The following is a 13,822-nucleotide window of genomic DNA, read 5'->3' on the forward strand; positions in this document are numbered from 1 at the left end:
ACGAAGGATTTCGACTTAAGGCTGAATCACATTGACGGCCCGATTCTTCTTCTCCGATCCTTACAAGATCGATAACTAAACGACATGTCAAAACTGACGTTTATTTCGATTCCGCTGTGATCCCAATAAGATCTATTTACGATATTTCTAACGTCAAAGTGACATTGGTTGCCTGAATCGAGCTGCTTCTGTCAAATATACGACATAGAAACGATATCTAAACCAGAACTTATAGTTATCGTATTTTATTCTTCGAATCGGACCGTTAGTCAAGTGCAAGTGATAAAAAATAAAAACCGGACAAGTGTGAGTCGGACTCGCCCACCGAGGGTTCCGTACTTTTTAGTATTTGTTGTTATAGCGGCAACAGAAATACATCATCTGTGAAAATTCTTATTTATTATCACGGTTCTTGAAATACAGCCTGGTGACAGACAGACGGACGGAAAGCGGAGTCTTAGTAATAGGGTCCCGTCCCGTTTTACCCTTTGGGTACGGAACTAGACTATCGCAAGGGCAGACTTCAACCAAAACTTTTAAAGGTTAAAGATGGCTCGATAGAAAAATCACGAAAACATCTAATTTTCGTTTACCTATAGTTTTAATATGAAAAAGTTATTCTGCAAAAAGTCCGAAAAACACTGACAATCCTGACATATCGGAGGATCATTCTGATGTTTGCATCATGAGGTGCCTGTAGAAACTCAGTGGCACCCTCAATTTTCTTCAACTTTATGAACCACTATACAGGGAGATTTCGGGGTCGTGGAGCAAGAGAACAAGACATCACACAGAATTCAAAGATGAGTCTAATGATGTTGCTCATTATTTATTATCACCAATAATTATGATTATTTTTAAGATGACAAGTAGAAAAAAACATGTTGCATACAGTTTGGTCACCCTACTCAATGTGACGTCTTGTCGCTTTCCATACAGCGTATGTCAAAAGTCATAGGGTGACCATGATTACTTCGTATAAGATTAATTTTACTTGAAAAATAATAAAAATCAAACTAATTATCTTTCAATCAAATACTACCGTATGATAATGTAAATCATTTATAGATTCAGAAAAAGTGGTTCTGGATCACGACCCAGAAATCACCCTGTATGTAATGAACTTAATGACTCCCATTTTCTCATCTTAGTGGCTTTAGTATAACTATGAAACGTAATAAATATAAGAGCCTCGGTAGAGAGTACCATTTTGTACCTTTTGGCGTTGAAACCCTAGGTCCATGGGGTCCTAGCGCGCACAAGTTTTTTGGTGAAATCGCGAAACGTCTGGTTGACGTAACTGGTGACCGAAGAGCTGGCGGCTTCCTCGCACAACGTATCAGTATTGCGATACAACGAGGAAATGCCGCCAGCATCCTTGGTACAATGCCTCAAGGGCCTATTTTAGATATAAGCTAGTTATAGTAATCATCTGTATATATCCATTATGTATATTGTTATTGTCAATAAATATATTAATAAAAAAAATAAAAAAACCTATGAAATGAATAATGTGATTAAATAAGTGGTAGGTATTTAAAGAGGAGGACCGTGCGAAATCGTCTTTTCAAAAAAATGTTTTTTCATCTCACATGCTTGAAAAAGATCTTATTTCATGCAAGTGTATTGATAAGGGCTATTTTGTTCCCGGGGGACTTATGGATTCTGAAAAAAAGAATGTAACTCCCTAGGGAGTTATAGCATTTTTTTTATTATGTCACTTATTCATAACGTCGGTAAAAACCAAGCAGCATAAATGAGTTTTACTTTTAAAATACGGACGATTATAATTTAATATTTTTGTTTATGTTTTAAATTATTTAGTTTGATTAATTTAACAGCCGTTTAAAATATTTTTACATAATTTTCAATCGTGGCTGAATGCCGAATAGGTCTGTGCCTTCGATGCCTTACCTGTCAAGAAATTACAAAATGGCGGACGAATGTTTGATATGTCACCGTATTTAAGAATTATTTCGCTTAAAACTTAGTTTTTTCTTCGCAAGTGTGATGAAAAACATTGTGTGTAACTGTGGTAAGATTATTGCAAACTCGGGTTTTTAATTCCCTCCAGCCACTCGTAACCAAAGTTTCACTTACCCCCCCTCGTTGCACAATGTATTATTATTATTATTATTATTTTTTTTTATTATGAATAAAGGAAGTATTATTGTTGCACATATAGTTGTATATCAACCACAGTTATGGCGCTACGTTTGATTTATTCGAATTTTGATTATTATAATAGTTAGGAGCATTCAGTACCCCTAGTGTAAATAAATTCGATTTCCAAACGTGACGTACGCGTTTGCGTTTAGTCTCATTTTGTATTGGATTTCGAAAGAGCGCGCCAAGCGGGACGTTTTGGAACCTCAAAATCCTATACAAAATGAGACTTAACGCAAACGCGTTCGTCACGTTATGATGTCGATCACAGTTACACTAGGGGTACAGAATTTTATATGAAATCTGTTTTACGCACCTAATTTTTACACTAATCAAAAAATCGAATAAAGTCGAACTTGCGTTGAGGGCATAGCTATAGTTAATATACATCAAATTATGTCAAAATATTTTCCATAACGACTATATCCAGAGCTCCATCCCGATTCCAATAAGGCCTAGTTTACCCTCTGGGTTGAAAGTTAAGTCGCTTTCATAAAAACTAGTGCCTACGCCAATTTAGGAATTAGTTGCCAAGCGAACCCCAGGCTCTCATGAGCCGTGATTAAATTGTGATCCCACTAAATAAAATACACGTTGTTATACGACGACCGGTCTGGCCTAGTGAGTAGTGACCCTACCTACGAAGCCGATGGTCCCGGGTTCAAATCCTGGTAGGGGCATTTATTCGTGTGATGAGCATGGATATTTGTTCCCGAGTCATGGGTGTTTTCTATGTATTTAAGTATTTATAAATATTTATATATTATATATGTATCGTTGTCTAAGTACCCTCAACACAAGCCTTATATATTGAGCTTACTGTGGGACTTAGTCAATTTGTGTAATAATGTCCTATAATATATATTTATTTATTATTATTATTTATAATATTCAGAGAGGAAAATGGGGATTACGTTTGTATAGACAAGCGGCCGTTCCCTTTCTTAAAATTCTATACTCAAATATTTTCCTTATTGAGGACCCCAGTGTGCTGAGATCCTTAATATGATTGACGGCTTATTTTCTTTGAAAATTAAAGCAAGGAATATTACTTTGCTAATCCGCGAGAAAATAACGTGTTAGTCAATCAGTGCTAACCCGTTATACTTACTTGCGTATTTTTACATGCAATTAATGTTCCCACCCCGGTCGGGTGTCAGACCGTCAACATCTCCAGCATCTCCTGAGGATGCCTCGTAGAGAGGCGAAACACGTGTCGAGTTTTGTACTTCTGGTGGTGGGTTGTTATATTTATTTGCGTATTTATTTTTGCGGTGGGAAGGTGGGAATATTAATTGCATGTAAAAATACGCAAGTAAGTATAACGGGTTAGCACTGATTGACTAACACGTTATTTTCTCGCGGATTAGCACAGTAATATTTCTTGCTTTAATTAGCATGGATTTCCGCAAAGTAACGCCTGATTCTATTAATTATTTTCTTTGACATAAAAGAAAAACGAATAAATCTGACCTGACTTTAAGAAAAGGTTAATAAAGGTGACCCTTTGTGTCTTCTTTAAAAGGATACTTTTAACGAGTACTGATATTAATTTATACCTACATTATTTCTTACGGTACACTATTCGATTGCCTTATGAAATGAAAATCTTTACTTACTTACTCCTCTGGCGCAGCGACCCAGTGTGTCTTGGCCTCCAACACTACTGCTCGCCACTGATCCCGGTCCTGTGCAGTTTCTCGCCAGTCTTCAACCTGGAGCTCGCGTAGATCCGTGTCCACCACATCCGCCCATCGATACCTAGGTCGACCGGCTGGGTGGCGTGCTGTCGGTTTTCCCTCAAACGCTCTTTTCACCGCCCGATCGGCTCCCATTCGCTCTAGATGACCGAGCCACCGCAGCCTTTGCGCCTTTGTGACACCCATGATATTTGGCTCAGCTACTATCTGTTCAACTTCGACGTTTTTGCGGATTCTTCAGCTGCCATCGGGTCGCTGCGTTGGGCCGAGGACACTAACTTTGAAGGAGGAAAGCTTCTGGCGGCTGAGAGAAAATCTTTATTCCAGGCAATTAGTGGCACATAAATAAATACCTTAATACACGGTGTTTTTAGGGTTCCGTACCCTAATGGTCAAACGGGACCCCATTACTAAGACTCCAGGCTGTATCTCATGAACCGTGATAGCTAGACAGTTCAATATTTTCACAGATGATGTATTTCTGTTGCAAAGCGCTGGTAGCTTAGCGGTAAGAGCGTGCGCTTTGCAATCCGGAGATCGCGGGTTGAACCCCGGCTCGTACCAATGAGTTTTTGGAATTTATGTACGAAATATCATTTGATATTTACCAGTCGCTTTTCGGTGAAGGAAAACATAGTGAGGAAACCGGACTAATCCCAACAAGGCCTAGTTTACCCTCTGGGTTCAAAGGTCAGGTGGCAGTCGCTTTCGTAAACACTAGTGCATACGCCAAACCTTGGGATTAGTTGTCAAGCGGACCTCAGGCTCCCATGAGCCGTGGCAAAATGCCGGGATAACGCGAGGAAGAAGATGTAATTCTGTTGCCGCTATAATAACAAACACTAAAAAGTACGTAATCCTCGGTGGGCGAGTTTGACTCGCATTTGTTTTAAATAGTAGTCCTTTGTGCGAGGGATGAGGAAAATGTATCTCGCGTAATGGTTTTATCATAAACGCTTTCTGTTTTGATGTACTTATAGTCAACTCAATGTTTATTTATTTATTTATTTATTTAAACTTTATTGCACACATAAAGAAAAATGTACAAATGGCGAACTTAATGCCAAAAAGGCATTCTCTACCAGTCAACCATTGGGTCAAACAGAGACATTTGTGTATGTTGGTGCAGGAAAAAATAATAACAAATAATAAGGAAAAAATTAAACGTGAAGTCAAATAATATCAAAAATATATAAATAGTTAAATACTACTACTTATATAATGTATAAAAGATAGACTAATACATATAATTATGTACATATACATGATGGTGAACCTTATTTAAGTTCTATTAGAATACATATAGTTCTATATATATATAGTTCTATTATTTAGGGTTCTGTTAATGTTTTATTAGAGCTTTTTAGGGTTCCGTACCCAAAGGGTAAAACGGCACCCTATTACTAAGACTCCGCTGTCCGTCCGTCCGTCCGTTCGTCTGTCACCAGGCTGTATCTCATGAACCGTGATAGCTAGACAGTTGAAATTTACACAGATGATGTATTTCTGTTGCCGCTATAACAACAAATACTAAAAAGTACGGAACCCTCGGTGGGCGAGTCCGACTCGCACTTGTCCGGGTTTTTTTACATTTCAATTATTATTAACGATGTACTGATATTTGGTGAAACGGAAAAATATTCTTGCTGGGGCCCGACGTAGGCCTGGGCGGCTACCGGGAAAATCAAAATTCGTCAATTGCGGGCATTTTTTTCTGTCACTCTAATTACGTCATACTAAGAGTAAAAGAGAAAAATCCCCGCAATTTGCGAATTTCGGTTTTCGCGGTAGGCCCCCTGATATCAGGCCTGATAAAGTGTAGATGTAATTGGCACTTTGGCTGTCATTCGCGTGTTCATTTCGCTCAGACTTGTCCGCACAAGTTGCGTGGGAGACGCCCGCGCCAATGAGAGCTGAGGGCCTACCGCGAACCACGTTCGACGTGTTGCCTCTCTGTCGCACTTGTAAATTTGTACGTATGTGTGACAGGGAGGCAACACTGGTACGATTCCAATATCATTTTAATATCGGTTTGATGTCAGTGCACATTCGAATCGGCCTGTCATTTGTGTTGTTTTTTCCTTGAATTCTTCTTGATGTTTCTTCACGTTTTTTCTTCGCGTGTAAATATTAACATAACTTTGTTTCCAAAATTTATGCGCTTCATTTTGCATTTGCGAAACCAGTTTTTAACTTAGGTATTATAAAATTCTGCGTAGGTAATTCTGGCAGAATGTTTTATATTCTAAAATAACAGGTTAAATATAATATAGAGGTACAAAATATTACGTAAATTTAGTTTCATATTTATTCGATAAAAACGTGTATAATCGAAATCACACTGATTACAATTTTCCCGTTTTTACACATTAATAAATAAATATAAATATTATAGGGACATTTTTAAACAAATCGACTAAGTCCCACGGTAAGCTCAATAAGGCTTGTGTTGAGGGTACTTAGACAACGATATATATAATATATAAATATTTATAAATACTATAAGTACCGAGATCACAGAAATATATATATATATATATATATATACAAGAATTGCTCGTTTAAAGGTATAAGATAAATACATAGAAAACACCCATGACTCAGGAACAAATATCTGTGCTCATCACACGAATAAATGCCCTTACCGGAATCCGAACCCAAGACCATCGGCTTCATAGGCAGGGTCACTAGCCACTAGGCCAGATCGGTCGTCAACATTATTACTAACGAAAACTTAATTATACGCCATTTTGTTCCGTTTTCGTAAATAACAATGGAAACCATGCCTAAAACGCCCAGATATTTAATTATTTACGAGTTTTTTTTTATATGGGCTACAGTTATACTACGATAAATAAAAAATAAAAATAAATATGATAGGACATTATTACACAAATTAACTAAGTCCCACAGTAAGCTCAATAAGGCTTGTGTTGAGGGTACTTAGACAACGATATATATCATATATAAATATTTATAAATACTTAATATATATAAAACACCCATGACTCAGGAACAAATATCCATGCTCATCACACGACCGATCGTCAAAAGATGAAGTTGAAACATTTTGCTTTATTTATTATTCATTTAAACAATAATTAAACATATAATATTACAATTTGGACAGAATCCCTGCAAAACTGTTTTAACAGTTTGACTGCAGGAGGAAGTAGATATGTAATTAATAGTATTTTATGCAACAGTTGTATAAGAAGGGTCAAAAAAGGCGAGTGGCGTGAGTTACAATGTGAGCCGGAGCCGAAGGCGTAGGCGAACATTGTAAAGGAATACGCCACGAGAATTTTTTGACCTACTTATACAACGTTGCATACAATATTTTTCCTACGAGTCAACAAAAATAAATCTTAATTTAGGTAAACAAATTACAGCAAAAGTATATAGCCAAGACGCGCCAGCATACCTTGTTACGCGCCCGGCCTGCCCCGGGCCGCGGCCGGCCGGTCGGCGACACCTCCTCGTAACTCATGAGGCCCTGGTACTTGCTACTTGCTAAATTAATTTTTTGGACAGTTTTTTCTCAATTTTGGCCACCGTAGCCTATGGAGACTAACAAGCAACGCTAAGCGGTCTTCGTAGTCTATGGGTGTTGCTATATTACGGGTGTCACATGCGTGTTTCTGACTTATGAAGTAATTATTTTTACTATGCAACCAAATCAATATTTAGTAAGTTGGCAGCAATGCACTTAGTTTAAAACTGTATTCGTTTTGGTTTTGTTAGGTTGGTAGCCATTAATCGCAGTAACGTTATAGCTTATAAAAGCACAAGAGCTTTTATGAGGAATAGACAATATAGACTTTTCTTGAAATCTTTTATGTATGTTCTTATATTCGTGTTAATGAATGCATAAATGACAGATAACAGTAGAGGAGTAGGAAAAAGTTTTTATAACATTTCAACCAAATAATACATCTATTCTGTTTAGGTATGTATTTTTTTTATACTACGTCGGTGGCAAAAACATTTTCATGTAAAATGTTACCAAGACCAAACCATAAGGCTCGCACTGTTAAAAAGTTATCAGATCTCTTGTAGAGCCAAGCTTCTAACTCTACAAGCCTAAATTCTACACCTTAGTCAAAATATGTGGTCTGGTCGTTTCGTCAAGAACTATTGTATTATAGAAAAGTATTAAACAATGAATAAAAAAATTTACGTTACGCCTATGTGATGGTTTCGTCTTGGCAACATTTTACATGAACATGTGTTTGGTGGGATTTCACTTGGTTTTGTAAGTTGTTTATGACAATCTTCCACCCCCTAATTTAAAGGGTGGGGGTGATTTGCGAAAATTCCTGATATATATATTTATTCTTTTTAACTAGGAGTCCATATATCAATTCTCAGATGTCTAGCATAAAAAATTACGGAACCCTCATACAAATTTTCATCCCCTAGAATAAGGGGTTGGGGGGTAAAAGTTCCAAATTACATACCAAATTTCAGCATTCTAGGACTTCAGGAACTACCCTAAGAGCACAGATCATATAATACTAGCTAAGAGTTTTGATAATCATCAGTGATTGAGTTAGTGACGAAATCGAGGTTTTTAGATATCAATAAAATCTTAAGTATAAAAGCTATGCAATTGTAACTTTTTATATTTAATAGGTCTACTATTGACATTATATCTCGAGAATTTTGTTTATCTGGAAAAATTCAAACCCAAGTTAAATAATAAATAAATAAATATTATAGGACATTATTACACAAATTGACTAAGTCCCACAGTAAGCTCAATAAGGCTTGTGTTGAGGGTACTTAGACAACGATATATTTAATATACAAATATTTATAAATACATAGAAAACACCCATGACTCAGGAACAAATATCCATGCTCATCACACGAATACATGCCCTTACCAGGATTTGAACCCGGGACCATCAGCTTCGTAGGCAGGGTCACTACCCACTAGGCCAAACCGGTCGTCGAAGTTACGAGGGTTAAAAAAACTACGAAGCGCTTTGAGAAAAGGTAGTACCCTTGCGCTTCGCTTGTCTTGGCGGGGGCACTACAGTGCCCTCAGAAACGAAGAATAGAGTGAATAAAAGTTTTGTATGTAAAATACTTAAATTGATTTTATGGAGAATTTGGTATACTATCCACGTACTTTTATATTTCTTATACTAACAGCAAATTCACGAAAAAACACTTAAAATTCTCATCTCGTGCGACCTGTGACCCATGACAGGTATGTGACGTAAATCTACGTAGCTAGCCCGACAAGTTGTCCTTTACGTGCACAATGTCGTAACAACAATGCCGTAATATGTTGACCTTGAGCACTTACGGCACTTTAGCTTTGGAGAAGGCTTAGTCTAGTTTTGGAGGTAACGTTGTATGAAATTTAATGTTGCAGATATATTTTTAATGGCTTTTAGTGTAGTTGGACCTGGGTACGTCCTTAAAGTACTACAAAAGAGAGGTATGGGCATTGTGAATGTCATCTCGCTTTGTGTGGTAGGGCACAGCACAGCGGATGTCATTCCAGAAATAGAGCAGATCCCAACTGGGGAAGTACCTCCACTTTACAGAAAGCCGCAGCCAAATAACACTAGACCTTACTCATAGTTTTGTGTTCCTGACAGTAAGTAAGGTTGCCAGAGCTCAACAAGGGTGCGGGGTGTTAGGGTCGGCAACGCGCATCTAACTCCTCTGGTGTTGTCGGCGTACATAAGCTACGGAGACTGCTTACCATCAGGCGGGCCGTATGCTTGTTTGCCACCGACGTGGTATTAAAAAAAAGTCCATCTAAATTCCGTATAAGAAGAAACACAATATTGGTCTTCTTCTTCAGTCGGTCCCTCAGTGCTGAGGATCGTGACATCATGTCCTTCTGTTGAAGACTAGGTTCCTCCATAGGGTTCTACTCCTCGCCAAGCGCATGGCCTCGTGCATTTTTAATTGCATAGGTCCAGTGATTTGAGTACGGCATCTAGTAGGGGAAGGGCCCTGAGGTCTGGTGCCTTCAACTTTGCCCGTCATAATAACTCTATCTAGGCTATCCGGGGAGCAGCGTGCAGGCGCGGATCCAGCCCTCAAAAAAGGTTGTGGTCACAGCCACCCTAAAATCGGCCAAGTGCGAGTCGGATTACGAACTCACTCATGAACAATCATGACTCATGAGATATGATCTTCGTCGTTTATGAACGATCATCAGCCTATCGATCTCAATAGACTGTGAAAGTGTTACGTCACAAGACTATAAGGGTGTACCTAATGATTCCCCGACATATTTTTTGTAGATTCGCAGACAACGTTTCGCCGAACATCGATTTGCAGAGGGATTTATTCGTACCTAGATGTAACTTTTGGTAATTTTGGTTTTACCAAAAAAAAAATTACCCAATTGCATTTCCCAAATATTTTTTTGCAACTGTACATTTTTCAATCAACCTTTTCCTCTATACTTATTTGACAGATTTCAATTTAACAAATTACCATTTCCCTAAAAACAATTTAATTAGACCAATTTTTTTGAACTTGATTTAAAAATGTTGAACAATTTTTAGTTTATCAAACATGTTTAGTCTATTTTTATTTATTTTTTACAACAACATAAAAACGAACTGTTGCCATAAAAAGCGGGCTAGGTTAGAACTGCGACACTCTTAATAATGAACTCTTGTTAGAAAAGCAGGTTAAGTTAGAACTGCGACCCCCAGAAAGGCAAACGGTTGCCGGAAAAGCGGGTTAGGTTAGAGGTACGACCCCCACAAAAACGAACTGTCGCATAAAAATACTGTGTGGTTAGGTTAAGCGACAGCGAAAGAGACAGCGACGTATAAAAATGACTAAATAAAAAAAATATTTGTCAAAATTGGTTTGTAATGTTTTGATAAATATAATTCGAGGAATAAAAATGGTGACAAAATTTTTTGAAATACGGAAATGTCTACACAGTGTTTTTCAAAACGTTCTGATGCAAAACATTTTTAATGCTATGTATTGAGTTGGGAAATGATTATTTGGTGTTTATTCTTTTGCGATAAATTCTTTGCAAAAACTTTTGGTCATCTTTTGGGTCTTTTGGTTAGAGTTTTTTTTCTTTATTTCTTACTTTCTTATTTAGCAAAAAATTTGGTAATCGGTTAGTAACCTAAGAATTTCATTTGGCAGAGTAATCTGTCGGATTAAACAACTTTTCTCGAGTAACGTTTTTAGGGTTCCGTAGCCAAATGGCAAAAAACGGAACCCTTATAGATTCGTCATGTCCGTCTGTCTGTCCGATTATGTCACAGCCACTTTTTTCCGAAACTATAAGAGCTATACTGTTCAAACTTGGTAAGTAGATGTATTCTATAAACCGCATTAAGATTTTTACACAAAAATAGAAAAAAAGAATAAATTTTGGGGGTTCCCCATACTTAGAGATCTAGTAAGTAGTTTTTTTAATACGTCATAAATGGTACGGAACCCTTCATGGGCGAGTCCGACTCGCACTTGGCCGCTTTTTTTTTAAATTTAATTTCGAATAAAGTGACAGTTAGTAATTTAGTAATTGCGGTACTACATACATATTATAGGTGTATAAAGTAATGTATCTGAAATCTCAAACAATAAATTGCCCTGTTTAGATAAATAACTACGCTAAAAAACAACTACGTCTGATAATTCAAAGCTGGCATTATTTTTAGAAATTTGGACTAATATTTGTAAATGTTTCGGGTTTCTAAGACTCGTTAAGCTAAAATCAATTGCCCCGGCCCTGTAATGTTAGTAAATAATTGTTACTCTTGTAAATAAGTAGGGATCAGCTGATATTAATATGCTCCAATTTCTAATAATTAATACAAAAAATCACTCTACCTATCGTGTTTCGACCACGGGTTTCTCGGGTAATTGTGACGGTTACCAATCGATTACTCTACGAAGAGTAAATCCGCTTATAAATGTTATACCAAGTTGCCAATTGACTACTCTGTATTATGAAATTCTGCCAAACAGTGGTCTGCCAAAGCGTCTGCGAAACAAAAATTGGCGTAATTTTACTCGGCGAATCAATAGGGCACCCTATTAGGGTTGTGGGCATGCCCATCGTGCCCACAACGGTGGATCCGCCCTTGGCAGCGTGAGAGATATCCGAAGTATATGAAAATTAGGTAGGTATTCTAATACACAATATTGTTAGGTATTGCGAATTGACCGGTACTGAATGCCCTAACCGCTGTCAATGATCGCGTAGGTACAAAGTCGGCCCGATTCGAACTTTAAGATACGTCAAATATTAGGTATAGCTACGATATGGATCGGGTATGTCAGTATCCAAAGTGACGTTTCTTCAAACAAAATTGTCCTGTGTCCAAAAGTGTCCAAAGTGACGTTTCTTCAAATAAAATGGGCCCTATCTTAGTTTAAGCGTCATCGTAGATCTGTGTTAAAAAAATGTTATAAAAATGTCAAGCAAAGCCTTAGAATTAGCTTGTTTTTCTCAATTAACCGGTTGTTTACGAAACTTTCTTAGTTTAATGTATTCCATGACCGTCAAAGGGATAGGGACTCGTAGACCCAAGGTCATGGAAAGGCCAAGGGCAAGCCGCGTGACTTTGCCCTTAAAATTATTCCGTTGAATAACGCAACGTGACTAGTCGGGGATGGACCCTCAAGATTATATCTTCTAAACAGACACAATTGTCATTTTTAGTGCTAAATGTGTCAATTTTTACTTTATTATAGTTATTTTGATAAAATTTGGTAAGTTAGAAGAGCTCCTTATTCTGGGTGAATATGTATTGTATGGTAGCAAAGATACTAATAAGATGCGTAAAATCTAAGACAATTTTGTGCTTCAAATTTGACAGGTTAACGAGATGGTGCTGTACAGCTCAATACATTGTGCGTTAAGTTTGACTGTCGAAAATTGACGTTTGACAATTCAATGACCTCAAACATATGGCGCAGTACAGCGCCATCTGTTCTGGATGTCAAGGTCAGTTTTTTACTTGACTTTAGCTCTCTATTACAATTAATTATCTAGTAATAGTATGTAAATGTTAGTAGTAGTATGTAAATGTAATGTAGTTTTCCATTAAGGTAACTTAAATATCGCAAGTTTTCGTAACTTAGAGGAAGATTTTGTAGGCCATACATATACTGTACAGAATAAGGAACACAAAAATTTTACATAATATTATCTTATTCTGTCAAAAAACTACATACAAAAAATTAAAAATTAAGCAAAACCTGAAATTATTTATATGTATGTTTACAGTACATATGGTGCTACTTTATAGCACTAGTGCGAAAATTAGCATATTACGTTACTGTGTCGAACATTTAAAGGGCCATATGTACTGTAAAACGTTGTACGATACATGTGCGAAAAGGTAATTCGCAACTCGTGTCGATTTAAAGCACTCCCTTCGGTCGTGTTTTAATTTATCGCCACTCGTTTCGAATTTCCTATTTTTCGCACTTGTATCGTAATGTACTATTATGTATGACTATTTGTATTCCTTATATGTGTATGTTTATTCACTGTAATTGTGTGTGTGAATCTAGGCTTCATAACAGTTTAGCAACAGCTTTTTCGATTAACTTCTCTATTTCCGCTACCCAAAGGTTGTCTGGAAGAGATCGCTTTTTAGCGATAAAATCGCCTGTTGTCTGCCTCTACATTTAATCAATTGTTTATTTTTCTTGTATCTTTTTACTGAGGTGTGCCAATAAAGAGTATTCTATCTATCTATCTATGAGTACCTAGAGAAAAATATTCTTTTTCTTTGTCGTTTCGCTCTTTGCAGAATGTCGTGGTCAACTGCTGACATCAGGCGCAGATGTTGCTTGACATACGATTTCGCCCCATTTTTTTCGGTTGGAGGTCATACTGGCAAATGCGTTCAGCGGTCCCAAGGCAGATTTGATTTGGTCTGTCCATCGCATAGATGGCTTTATACGCGGTCTTGTTCCGTTTGATCTACCCTGCACCA

The sequence above is a fragment of the Cydia pomonella genome, chromosome 20 (assembly GCF_033807575.1).
Source record: "Cydia pomonella isolate Wapato2018A chromosome 20, ilCydPomo1, whole genome shotgun sequence".
In the NCBI taxonomy this organism is placed as follows: domain Eukaryota; kingdom Metazoa; phylum Arthropoda; class Insecta; order Lepidoptera; family Tortricidae; genus Cydia; species Cydia pomonella.